This window comes from Bufo bufo, chromosome 1 (genome assembly GCF_905171765.1).
Source record: "Bufo bufo chromosome 1, aBufBuf1.1, whole genome shotgun sequence".
Classification (NCBI taxonomy): Eukaryota; Metazoa; Chordata; class Amphibia; order Anura; family Bufonidae; genus Bufo; species Bufo bufo.
The window spans coordinates 667,683,274-667,697,983 of NC_053389.1; positions in this window are offsets into that span (position 1 = coordinate 667,683,274).

Here is a 14,710-nt window from a genome sequence, read left to right on the forward strand (position 1 = left end):
GCACCTGTCATGTTTCCTGAGGTTCTACAATGCCCAGACAGTACAAACACTCCACAAATGACCCCATTTCGGAAAGTATACACCCTAAGGTATTCGCTGATGGGCATAGTGAGTTCATAGAACTTTTTATTTTTTGTCACAAGTTAGTGGAAAATGATGATTTTTTTTTTTGATTTTTTTTTCTTACAAAGTCTCAAATTCCACTAACTTGTGACAAAAAATAAAAACTTCTATGAACTCACTATGCCCATCAGCGAATACCTTGGGGTGTCTTCTTCCAAAATGGGGTCACTTGTGGGGTAGTTATACTGCCCTGGCATTCTAGGGGCCCAAATGTGTGGTAAGTAGTTTGAAATCAAAATGTGTAAAAAATGACCGGTGAAATCCGAAAGGTGCTCTTTGGAATGTGGGCCCCTTTGCCCACCAAGGCTGCAAAAAAGTGCCACACATGTGGTATCGCCATACTCAGGAGAAGTTGGGGAATGTGTTTTGGGGTGTCATTTTACATATACCCATGCTGGGTGAGATAAATATCAAATGCCAACTTTGTATAAAAAAATGGGAAAAGTTGTCTTTTGCCAAGATATTTCTCTCACCCAGCATGGGTATATGTAAAATGACACCCCAAAACACATTCCCCAACTTCTCCTGAGTACGGAGATACCACATGTGTGACACTTTTTTGCAGCCTAGGTGGGCAAAGGGGCCCATATTCCAAAGAGCACCTTTCGGATTTCACCGGTCATTTTTTACACATTTTGATTTCAAACTTCTTACCACACATTTGGGCCCCTAGAATGCCAGGGCAGTATAACTACCCCACAAGTGACCCCATTTTGGAAAGAAGACACCCCCAGGTATTTCGTGATGGGCATAGTGAGTTCATGGAAGTTTTTATTTTTTGTCACAAGTTAGTGGAATATGAGACTTTGTAAGGAAAAAAATAAATAAAAAATAAATCATCATTTTCCGCTAACTTGTGACAAAAAATATAAAATTCTAGGAACTCGCCATGCCCCTCACGGAATACCTTGGGGTGTCTTCTTTCCAAAATGGGGTCACTTGTGGGGTAGTTATACTGCCCTGGCATTTTCCAGGGGCCCTAATGTGTGGTAAGTAGGTAAATGACCTGTGAAATCCGAAAGGTGCTCTTTGGAATGTGGGCCTCTTTGCCCATCTAGGCTGCAAAAAAGTGTCACACATGTGGTATCGCCGTACTCAGGAGAAGTTGGGGAATGTGTTTTGGGGTGTCATTTTACATATACCCATGCTGGGTGAGATAAATATCTTGGTCAAATGCCAACTTTGTATAAAAAAATGGGAAAAGTTGTCGTTTGCCAAGATATTTCTCTCACCCAGCATGGGTATATGTAAAATGACACCCCAAAACACATTCCCCAACTTCTCCTGAGTACGGAGATACCACATGTGTGACACTTTTTTGCAGCCTAGGTGCGCAAAGGGGCCCATATTCCAAAGAGCACCTTTCGGATTTCACCGGCCATTTTTTACAGATTTTGATTTCCAACCACTTCTCACGCATTCGGCCCCTAAAATGCCAGGGCAGTATAACTACCCCACAAGTGACCCCATTTTGGAAAGAAGACACCCCAAGGTATTTCGTGATGGGCATAGTGAGTTCATGGAAGTTTTTATTTTTTGTCACAAGTTAGTGGAATATGAGACTTTGTAAGGAAAAAAATAAATAAAAAATAAATCATCATTTTCCGCTAACTTGTGACAAAAAATATAAAATTCTAGGAACTCGCCATGCCCCTCACGGAATACTTTGGGGTGTCTTCTTTCCAAAATAGGGTTACTTGTGGGGTAGTTATACTGCCCTGGCATTTTCCAGGGGCCCTAATGTGTGGTAAGTAGGTAAATGACCTGTGAAATCCTAAAGGTGCTCTTTGGAATGTGGGCCCCTTTGCCCACCTAGGCTGCAAAAAAGTGTCACACATGTGGTATCGCCGTATTCAGAAGAAGTTGGGCAATGTGTTTTGGGGTGTCTTTTTACATATACTCATGCTGGGTGAGAGAAATATCTCGGCAAAAGACAACTTTTCCCATTTTTTTATACAAAGTTGGCATTTGACCAAGATATTTATCTCACCCAGCATGGGTATATGTAAAAAGACACCCCAAAACACATTGCCCAACTTCTCCTGAGTACGGTGATACCAGATGTGTGACACTTTTTTGCAGCCTAGATGCGCAAAGGGGCCCACATTCCTTTTATGAGGGCATTTTTTGACATTTGGATCCCAGACTTCTTCTCACGCTTTAGGGCCCCTAAAATGCCAGGGCAGTATAAATACCCCACATGTGACCCCATTTTGGAAAGAAGACACCCCAAGGTATTCAATGAGGGGCATGGCGAGTTCATAGAATTTTATTTTTTTTTGGCACAAGTTAGCAGAAATTGATTTTATTTATTTTTTTCTCACAAAGTCTCCCTTTCCGCTAACTTGGGACAAAAATTTCAATCTTTCATGGACTCAATATGCCCCTCACGGAATACCTGGGGGTGTCTTCTTTCCGAAATGGGGTCACATGTGGGGTATTTATACTGCCCTGGCATTCTAGGGGCCCTAAAGCGTGAGAAGAAGTCTGGAATATAAATGTCTAAAAAATTTTACGCATTTGGATTCCGTGAGGGGTATGGTGAGTTCATGTGAGATTTAATTTTTTGACACAAGTTAGTGGAATATGAGACTTTGTAAGAAAAAAAAAAAAAATTTCTGCTAACTTGGGCCAAAAAAATGTCTGAATGGAGCCTTACAGAGGGGTGATCAATGACAGGGGGGTGATCAATGACAGGGGGGTGATCAGGGAGTCTATATGGGGTGATCGCCTCCCTGTCATTGATCACCCCCCTATAAGGCTCCATTCAGATGTCCGTATGTGTTTTGCGGATCCGATCCATGTATCCGTGGATCCGTAAAAATCATACGGACATCTGAATGCAGCCTGACAGGGGGGGTGATCAATGACAGGGGGGGTGATCAATGACAGGGGGGTGATCAGGGAGTCTATATGGGGTGATCACCCCCCCCCCCCCCGGAAGGCTCCAGGGAGACGCCTGTATGTGTTTTGCGGATCCGATCCATCTATCAGTGGATCCGTAAAAATCATGCGGACATCTGAATGGAGCTTTACAGGGGGGTGATCAATGACAGGGGGGTAATCAATGACAGGGGGGTGATCAGGGAGTCTATATGGGGTGATCACCACAGTCATTGATCACGCCCCTGTAAGGCTCCATTCAGACGTCCGTATGCGTTTTGCGGATCCGATCTATCTATCAGTGGATCCGTAAAAATCATGCGGACATCTGAATGGAGCTTTACAGGGGGGTGATCAATGACAGGGGGGTAATCAATGACAGGGGGGTGATCAGGGAGTCTATATGGGGTGATCACCACAGTCATTGATCACGCCCCTGTAAGGCTCCATTCAGACGTCCGTATGCGTTTTGCGGATCCGATCCATCTATCAGTGGATCCGTAAAAATCATGCGGACATCTGAATGGAGCTTTACAGGGGGGTGATCAATGACAGGGGGGTAATCAATAACAGGGGGGTGATCAGGGAGTCTATATGGGGTGATCAGGGGTGATCAAGGGTGATCAAGGGTGATCAAGGGTGAATAAGGGGTTAATAAGTGACAGGGGGGGGGGTGTAGTGTGGTGCTTGGTGCTACTTATTACTGAGCTGCCTGTGTCCTCTGGTGGTCGATCCAAACAAAGGGGACCACCAGAGGACCAGGTAGCAGGTATATTAGACGCTGTTATCAAAACAGCGTCTAATATACCTGTTAGGGGTTAAAAAAATCACATCTCCAGCCTGCCAGCGAACGATCGCCGCTGGCAGGCTGGAGATCCACTCTCTTACCTTCCGTTCCTGTGAGCGCGCGTGCCTGTGTGTGCGCGTTCACAGGAAATCTCGGCTCGCGCCAGATGACGCATATATGCATGACTCTGCGCAGGGCTGCCGCCTCCGGAACGCGAATCTGCGTTAGGCGGTCCGGAGGCGGTTAAGTGCTGATAACTTTAAAACGCTTTGACTTATCCAGGCCATTCTGAGATTGTTTTTTCATCACATATTGTACTTCATGACACTGGTAAAATGAAGTAAAAAAAATAATAATTTTTATTTATAAAAAAATACCAAATATTTGAAAAAAATTGCAAATTTCCAAGTTGAAATTTCTCTACTTCTATAATACATAGTAATACCTCCAAAAATAGTTATTACTTTACATTCCCCATATGTCTACTTCATGTTTGGATCATTTTGGGAATGATATTTAATTTTTTGGGGATGTTACAAGGCTTAGAAGTTTAGAAGCAAATCTTGACATTTTTCAGAAATTTTCAAAACCCAATTTTTAGGGACCAGTTCAGGTCTGAAGTCACTTTGCGAGGCTTACATAATAGAAACCACCCAAAAATGACCCCATTCTATAAACTACACCCCTCAAGGTATACAAAACTGATTTCACAAACTTTGTTAACCGTTTAGGTGTTCCACAAGAATTAATGGAAAATAGAGATACAATTTCAAAATTTCACTTTTTTGGCAGATTTTCCATTTTAATAATTTTTTCCCATTACAAAGCAAGGGTTAACAGCCATACCAAACTCAATATTTATGGCCCTGATTCTGTAGTTTACAGAAACACCCCATATGTGGTCGTAAACTACTGTACGGGCACACGGCAGGGCGCAGAAGGAAAGGAATGCCATACGGTTTTTGAAGGCAGATTTTGCTGGACTGTTTTTTTTTACACCATGTCCCATTTGAAGCCCCCCTGATGCACCCCTAGAGTAGAAACTCCATAAAAGCGACCCCATCTAAGAAACTACACCCCTCAAGGTATTCAAAACTGATTTTACAAACGTCGTTAACCCTTTTGGTGTTCCACAAGAGTTATTGGAGATGAAATTTCAGAATTTCAATTTTTTGGCAGATTTTCCATTTTAATAATTTTTTTCCAGTTACAAAGCAAGGGTTAACAGCCAATCCAATAAATCACAGAAAAAAAAAATGCACCAAGCGGATGTGCCACTGACTATACTAGCTAGTCATACAAGCAGATATTAAAAGCTGAGACTTTTGCCAATATATTCCTGTCAGGATGGATCGGAGTCCATCATGCACCACGTCACGGTCTCTCAGCATGGCAAGGGTCCTACCACTACGCTAACTATGGTGTGAACACGGTCTGAAGGTGATGAAATCCAGCTCACAGCCAAGCTTCCACACAACCGCATAGCAGGACAACTAATGCAATGTGAATAAAGCAAGACTGTAAGCCACACCCATATCAGACCGTGTGATGGAGGTTACCAGGTGCAAAAGAATGTTTAAATGCCAGGTAAAGGCACATTCAATATATATAAAACACAATCACAGAAATATCGTGGCAAATATGGGGGAGCTGCTCAGACCCCAAACACTGTAGCGTGTTTCTCATTGGGGGAGCAGTCCCACCGCATGTGAACCGCAGCAAACAACCATCCCCAGCAAAAAATGCGTACAATGGAGGATGCCGGCGCGGTCCACATGCACCACAAAGGCATCCTATACAAAACGGAGCATTGTGCGGATGAAAATATAATTATATAAATCACAGCTTTTAATATCTGCTTGTATGACTAGCTAGTATAGTCAGTGGCATATCCGTTTGGTGCATTTTTTTCTGTGATTTATATAATTATAAACGCTACATTCAAAAAAATCATGTTTTAGTGTTTCCATATTCTGAGAGCCATATTTTTTTCAGTTTTTGGGCGATTATCTTAGTTAGGGTCTCATTTTTTGCGGGATGAGATGACGGTTTGATTGGCACTATTTTGGGGTGCATATGACTTTTTGATCGCTTGCTATTACACTTTTTGTGATGTAAGGTGACAAAAAATTGTTTATTTAGCACAGTTTTTATTTTTTATTTTTTACGGTGTTCATCTGAGGGGTTAGGTTATGTGATATTTTTATAGAGCCGGTCAATACGAACGCGGTGATACCAAATATGTATACTTTTTATTTATTTATGTAAGTTTTACACAATAACAGCTTTTTTAAAACAAAAAAAATGATGTTTTAGTGTCTCCATATTGTGAGCCATAGTTTTTTTTATTTTTTGGGCGATTGTCTCAGGTATGGGCTCAGTTTTTGTGGGATGAGGTGACGGTTAGATTGGTACTATTTTGGTGGGCAAATGCCTTTTTGATCGCTTGCTGTTGTACTTTTTGTGATGTAAGGTGACCAAAAAATGGTTTATTTAGCACAGTTTTTTTTTTTTTTTTACGGTGTTCATCTGAGTGGTTAGGTCATGTGATATGTTTATAGAGGCAGTCGATACGGACACCGCGATACCTAATATGTATACATTCCCCCCCCCCTTTTTTTTACCAATTTTTTTTAACTTTATTTGGGGAAATTGACGTTTTTGTTTATTTTTTACTTGAAACTTTGAATTTTTTGGGGGGAAAACATTATTTTTGAAACTTTTTTTTCACTTTCTTTTTTGTCCCACTTTGGGACTTGAACTTTTGGGGGTCTGATCCTTTACAATGCATTCCAATACTTCTGTATTGGAATGCATTGGCTGTATGAGTAAGGCCTCCTGCACACGACAGTTTTTTTTTCCCGTTTACTGACCGTTTTTTGCTTTCCATATACGGTCCGTATGCGGAACCATTCATTTCAATGGTTCCGCAAAAAAAAAGGAATGTACTCTTTATGCATTCCGTTTCCATATTTCCGTTTTTCCGTTCCATTTAAAGATAGAACATGTCCTATTATTGCCCGCAAATCACGTTCCGTGGCTCCATTCAAGTCAATGGGTCCGCAAAAAAACGGAACACATACGGAAATGCATCCGTATGTCTTCCGTTTCCTTCTGTTTTTTTGCGGAACCATCAATTGAAAATGTTATGCCCAGGCCAATTTTATCTATGTAATTACTGTATACTGTATATGCCATTAGGAAAAACGGAACAGAAATGGAAACACAACGGAAACAAAAAACGGAACAACGGATCTGTGAAAAACGGACCGCAAAACACTGAAAAAGCCATACGTTCCTGTGCAGGAGGCCTAATACAGGCTTGTCACTGGAAAGCATCGCGATGCCTTCCTTAGACATCACGCTGCCTTCCATGCCATCGGGTCCCCCCCACAGCCGCATGGGGACCCGATGGCACCGCCCGCCGCCACCGCAACTGCAGGTAAAAGCCGCAAACCGCAGGTCTGAATTGACCTGCAGTTTGCAACGAACGCCGATACGGCGTTGTGACAGGATGCCCGCTGTATGATTTAAGCGGGCATCCTGTTCCTATTAACCCCCGCTACGCCGCAATCTATTTTTAAACTTAGGACGTACCGGTACGTCCTGAGTCCTTAAGGACTCGGCAAACGTGGCGTACCGGTACGTCCTAAGTCCCTAAGGAGTTAAGTATTTTCATTTTCTTAATTTCCAGAGAATCCCTTTCAGTCTATCTATCTATCTATCCATCCATCCATATCTCTGTCTTTCTAATATCTATCTATATAGTATGTATCGCCTATTGTTAAAAGGGTTGTATAAAATTAGAATAAGGTCTAATGCAGTGGCGTACATACAGGGGTCGCAGTTGCGACCGGGCCCAGCACTCCAGGGGGCCCGGCCGCCTGTGGACCCCAGGCCCCTGCAGTAGTGCCACTCAGACTCAGGTGTGGGCCCGCGGCAGCGGTGGCGGCAGGTGACAGGGAGATGAACGCTTCCATTGTGGAAGCGCTCATCTCCATAGTGATCTGTATCGCCGTCCTCAGGACAGCGATACAGATAGCTGTGCTGCGGTCGGGCAGGGGAGGGAGGCGTCTCCCTTCCCTGTTCCTCTGATAGGCTGCGGGCCTTGTGCCGGCAGCCTATCAGAGCGGTGCAGGCGGCGCGATGGCGTCATTGCGCCGCCTAAGCCGTACAGCGCAGGACACAGGCCATAAGAGGCCCGCATTGCATCGCTGCTAAGGAGGTAAGTATAAGGGTTTATTATTTTTTTTAAATACCGGACTTTACTGGGACATGAGGAGGCACTTGATACTGGAAAATGAGGTGGGGGGGAGTTGGCACTTGATACTGGAAAATGAGGGGGGGGGGGGGAAGGTTGGCACTTGATACTGGAAAATGAGGTGGGGGGGAAGGTTGGCACTTGATACTGGAAAATGAGGTGGGGGGGAAGGTTGGCACTTGATAATGGAAAATGAGGGGGGGGGGGGAAGTTGGCACTTGATACTGGAAAATGAGGGGGGGGGAAGATTGGCACTTAATACTGGAAAATGAGGGGGGGAAGGTTGGCACTTGATACTGGAAAATGAGGGGGGGGGAAGGTTGGCACTTGATACTGGAAAATGAGAGGGGGGAAGGTTGGCACTTGATACTGGAAAATGAGAGGGGGGGAAGGTTGGCACTTGATACTGGAAAATGAGGGGGGGGGGAGAAAGTTGGCACTTGATACTGGAAAATGAGGGGGGGGGGGAAGGTTGGCACTTGATACTGGAAAATGAGGGGGGGGAGAAAGTTGGCACTTGATACTGGAAAATGAGGGGGGGAGGTTGGCACTTGATACTGGAAAATGGGGGGGGGGGGAGGTTGGCACTTGATACTGGAAAATGAGGGGGGGGGAAGGTTGGCACTTGATACTGGAAAATGAGGGGGGGGGAGTTGGCACTTGATACTGGAAAATGAGGGGGGGGGGGAGAAGGTTGGCACTTGATACTGGAAAATGAGGGGGGGGGAGGTTGGCACTTGATACTGGAAAATGGGGGGGGGGGAGGTTGGCACTTGATACTGGAAAATGAGGGGGGGGGGAAGGTTGGCACTTGATTCTGGAAAATTGGGGGGAAGGTTGGCACTTGATACTGGAAAATGAGGGGGGGGAGTTGGCACTTGATACTGGAAAATGAGGGGGGGGCGGTTGGCACTTGATACTGGCACATGGGGCGGTTGGCACTTGATACTGGCACAATATTGCATTGCTGCTAAGGAGGTAAGTATAAGGGTTTATTTTTTTTTTTAAATACCGGACTTTACTGGGACATGAGGAGGCACTTGATACTGGAAAATGAGGTGGGGGGGGGAGTTGGCACTTGATACTGGAAAATGAGGGGGGGGGGGAAGGTTGGCACTTGATACTGGAAAATGAGGTGGGGGGGAAGGTTGGCACTTGATAATGGAAAATGAGGGGGGGGGAAGTTGGCACTTGATACTGGAAAATGGGGGGGGGGGGGAAGATTGGCACTTGATACTGGAAAATGAGGGGGGGGAAGGTTGGCACTTGATACTGGAAAATGAGAGGGGGGAAGGTTGGCACTTGATACTGGAAAATGAGAGGGGGGGAAGGTTGGCACTTGATACTGGAAAATGAGGGGGGGGAGAAAGTTGGCACTTGATACTGGAAAATGAGGGGGGGAGAAGGTTGGCACTTGATACTGGAAAATGAGGGGGGGGGAGAAAGTTGGCACTTGATACTGGAAAATGAGGGGGGGAGGTTGGCACTTGATACTGGAAAATGGGGGGGGGAGGTTGGCACTTGATACTGGAAAATGAGGGGGGGGAAGGTTGGCACTTGATACTGGAAAATGAGGGGGGAAAGTTGGCACTTGATACTGGAAAATGAGGGGGGGGGGAGAAGGTTGGCACTTGATACTGGAAAATGAGGGGGGGGAGGTTGGCACTTGATACTGGAAAATGGGGGGGGGGGAAGGTTGGCACTTGATACTGGAAAATGAGGGGGGGGGGAAGATTGGCACTTGATTCTGGAAAATTGGGGGGAAGGTTGGCACTTTATACTGGAAAATGAGGGGGGGGAGTTGGCACTTGATACTGGAAAATGAGGGGGGGCGGTTGGCACTTGATACTGGCACATGGGGCGGTTGGCACTTGATACTGGCACAATATTGGGGGCACTATTGGGGACCACAGGGCACAGTATTGGGGTAGTAGGATGTTTTGTCCAGTAGATGGTAGGATGATGGAAAAGTAGTAAACTAAGATTTTTTTGTTGTCAAACTGCAGAGATTAAAAACTGCGTAAAAATGGTGGTCTGGTCTGAAAGGAGAAGACGAGGACAGAGAACATCTACATTGAAGGAGACGTCACTAGATGTAAGAGGCATGGGCGCAATTTATGGGTGGGGCTGTGTGTGGGTGTGGTTTGAGGGCGGGTGGGGACACAGGGGCCCCATAATCTCCTATTGCCTGGGGAAATGCCCCTCCCGGGATCGGAGGGGGGGGGGGGGCCCATGGATCAGTTTCGCACCGGGGCCCCATGGATTGTGTGTACGTTACTGGCCTTATGCACATGACACTATCAATTTTGCAGTCCGCAAACTGCAAATCTACAAAGCATGGACACTAACCGTGCGTATTCCGCGATTTAGAATAGGGTATGTTCTATAATGGATGCAGACAGCACACAGATTACATCCGTGTGCTTTCCCCAGAAACAGAAATAAATGGGTCTGTGTGCAATCCACAAAAAATGCAGAACGTACCTGGACCAAAACTATTGTTGTGTGCATGAGGCCTAGAAGGTACTGCATCGTATCCAGAATCAGTGCCACTCTTGTCCACTGATCGTGTCGGGCATTGCAGCTCAGCTGGGAAAACTTCTGCAGGCCTTTTGTCTTATCTCATTCAACCTCTTTTAAATCTTTTAATGGAAATACTGCTAAAATTTTGCATTTTTTTGTTTTGCTGTAATGAGCAAACAGACAAGTGGAAACCATTTATATAGGAATATGTTCCTGGAAAATGTATCTTATTTGTGCACGAAGAGTTAACAGGCGAAATGAACAAACAAGTGGCATAATCTGCTTCTGCAAAATGTTCCATTAGTATTTAATTAGCCTCAGATATAATAGTTTGTTCCTTTACCTGTAGCGCTAATTGCTCTCTATTCTCTCCCTTCTTTCCTAACAGAGATGACAGAACAGACTGAAAGGCTTCGTTTCCAGTGATGTGTCTGTCAAAGATTCCAGCGGCTGGGGCTTTTTTTATTGCATTAATAAATATATGTATTTTGTGTTTTGCAGGAGGGTATAGTAAAACACATGGAACAGATGTGACCTCATGGGTGTGGATGACCTGAGAGTTGTATGTATGACGGTAGAATGAATGCCCTGACTATTAGAGGGGGAATTGTCAGTGTACTCCAGTGGATGCCTGTGGGTAATGTAAATGACACCTTTAGAGAGAGGGCACTAATCAGACATCAGTCTGGCCGTACTACATAAACCCTGGCAACCAATGTTACTATGGATACCATGGCCCTCGGTGATGGCAGACTACGGGAACATCTCAGCAATACATCCCTAATGTCATCGTAGACTGCAGATCACTGAAAACAAGGCAGCTACGATAGAGCAATAGTCTGCAGAAGAAGCAGGAGCTTACTGCTCTGGGGTCCCACTATATGGCGGCAGAATAGCAACTTGATAAGTCTATCTATCTACTGTATTATCTATCTATCTACTGTATTATCTATGTACTGTATTATCTATCTCCTGTATTATCTATCTATCTACTGTATTATCTATCTATCTATCTATCTATCTATCTATCTATCTCATATCTATCATCCATCCATTTATCTATCTATCTGTATACAGTATATCTATCTATCTATCTACCATCATTTATTTGTCTGTCTATCATCTATAAAGTATCTCTCTACAGTATCTATCTATAGTACGGTATCTATCTACAGTATCTTCATATCTATCTACAATATCTATATACAGTATCTATCTATCTATGTATCATCTATCTCATATTTATCTCATATCTATCTATTATCTATCTATGTATCGTATTATCTATCTATCTATCTATCTATCTGTATCTATCATCATTTATTTGTCTGCCTATCATTGTTCTGCGCAGCAGGGTTAGAAAATGATTCTAGTTCATTCTGCCAGAGTCATGGTATTCCTCAAGTGGTTAGTGTGGTTATAGCACCATCTAGCGGTATTAAGTTGTATTACACTTTGTTTTTCCTGTTACAAAGACTACTGCATTGTGGGTGGTGCACTGCATTGTGGGAGTGCAAAGCATCCTGGGAAAGAGAAGCCTCCAGTCTCCAGGACACATCAGTAGAGCTGTACTTTTGCATATCTCCTTCTTAAACTTCACCACTCTTGTAAATGCATATCTGGTGAGAGAGCTACCTTTGTTTCAGGGATATTGTGTTATGCAGAGCTGTTCAGCTAGTTATAATTGTTACTAAGGGATAGTGATGAGCGGCAGGGGCAATATTCGAATTCGAGATATTTCGCGAATATTTGGGCGAATATTCGTTATAAATTCGAGAATTTGCCATTATTTTCTTGATTGCAAAAATCAGCAATGTAATATGTGCGTATTGTGCGCGCAATACCGGCGTGGGTAACTTTTGCTACATTTTTCAAGCTGCTAGAAGTTTCCTGAGACTGGAGAAAATGGTTGGGACGGCAGAACATTACAGTAGCTTTATATGCAGATAGAGTTCTCCAATATGAAACAGAGGGAGGATCTGTGGATCACTTCGGTTAGACAATGTGGATCAGGTGCTCTTGGTCTAAAGTGGCCCACCCAGCCACAAGTGAATGGATACAAATAAAACAAGATAGACCAGGCACTCTATATATGTCGTCACAGCTAAGATATTTATTCAATATATAAAAACAGTTAATATAATAAACATAAATCCAGCGAACATCAGTATAAAATGAACATAAGCAATCAGAATAGTGTAGCAGCAATATGGAATAAGCGCATCAATGGGCGCAAAGTTCAAACAGTTATCCTAGTGGTACCGCTATTGTGATCCAGTGTGAAACCGCAAACTGATTGTGAAACTGCAAACTGACTCTACATCCACTTGTATCAGGTAGTAGTAGCAGCACAAATGATTTCATAGACAATCCAAGTTTCAAAGAATTTTTGAATATGCGTAATTCCGCTTCTGGCTTTATAAGCCAGTAAGTGAACAGTCTTTTCAATATGATAGTACGACTAATAGGTTAGATGCAGTGAGCTTTCATGGTGGCGTCCCAACCATTCGCAGTTGCTGTTGCACTGTTACCTTTAGTCTGGTCGATCCACTCCTCTAGACGCCGGTTTTGGTGGTCTGATGGATTTCTCCAATATATTCGCGATTGCGCAAATTGGCAATTAATGATGCGCATATACGTGCAACTTCACATTTTAGCAGGTCTGACTACATATTACTAATTGGTGCACTAAGTATTGTTGTGAACTTGTGACATCACAGCACTATGGGCCAGATTTATCATTAGCTCAAGTCAAAATAATGGAGTGAAAAAGTCGCGAAATGTTTGCGCAATCGCTAAAACTGCGCAAAAATTAGCAACTTTTATTGCCTCTGTGCTATGCTCGCCGGTTTTCTGAAAGTGGACGTGTTTTCTTATGCAAATTAATCAGACAGATTTACTATTGCGACAATTTAAAAAGTCGTAAAAAATTCCAACAAAAATTGCGCAATTTCCCTCCAGTGAGGACCATGCTTATCTCATGCGACTTTTTAATAGAACATGCGACTTTTGTAAAGCCGCTTACTGAAAGATAAACTGCTACCGTCAAACCACATTTATAACAGTATTAAATAAATCTGACTTAACCAAAAGTGACTTTGGACATATGTAAAAGTTTAGTAAGATGTAAGTGTAAGGCCTCCTGCACACGACCGTTGTGTGCACCCATGGCCGTTGTGCCGTTTTCCGCTTTTTTTCGCGGACCCATTGACTTTCAATGGGTCCGTGGAAAAATCGGAAAATGCACCGTTTTGCAGCCGCATCCGTGATCCGTGTTTCCTGGCCGTGAAAAAAATATGACCTGTCCTATTTTTTTCACGGCCAACGGTTCACGGACCCATTCAAGTCAATGGGTCCGTGAAAGAACACGGATGCACACAAGAAAACTCAGAACCGACAGTATATTCTAACACAGAAGCGTTCCCATGGTGATGGGGACGCTTCTAGTTAGAATACACTACAAACTGTGTACAAGACTGCCCCCTGCTGCCTGGCAGCACCCGATCTCTTACAGGGGGCCGTGATCAGCACAATTAACCCCTTCAGGTGCGGCACCTAAAGGGGTTAATTGTGCTGATCACGGCCCCCTGTAAGAGATCAGGGCTGCCAGGCAGCAGGGGGCGGACCCTCCCCCCCCCTCCCCAGTTTAAATATCATTGGTGGCCAGTGCGGCCCCCCCCCCTCCCTCTATTGTAATTATTTGTTGGTGGCACAGTGTGCGCCCCCCCCTCCCTCCCTCTATTGTAATAATTCGTTGGTGGCACAGTGTGCGCCCCCCATCGGCCCCCCCTCCCTCTATAGCATTAACAACATTGGTGGCCAGTGTGCGGCCTCCCATCTTCCCCCCCCTCCCCCCCATCATTGGTGGCAGCGGAGTTCCGATCGGAGTCCCAGTTTAATCGCTGGGGCTCCGATCGGTAACCATGGCAACCAGGACGCTGGTTGCCATGGTTACTTAGCAATAGTACAATAGTAGAAGATTCATACTTACCGGCTGCTGCGATGTTCGTGTCCGGCCGGGAGCTCCACCTACTGGTAAGTGTCATTGCTAAATGAACTGTCACTTACCAGTAGGAGGAGCTCCCGGCCGGAAGCAGACATCGCAGCTCCCAGGTAAGTATGAATCACTACTG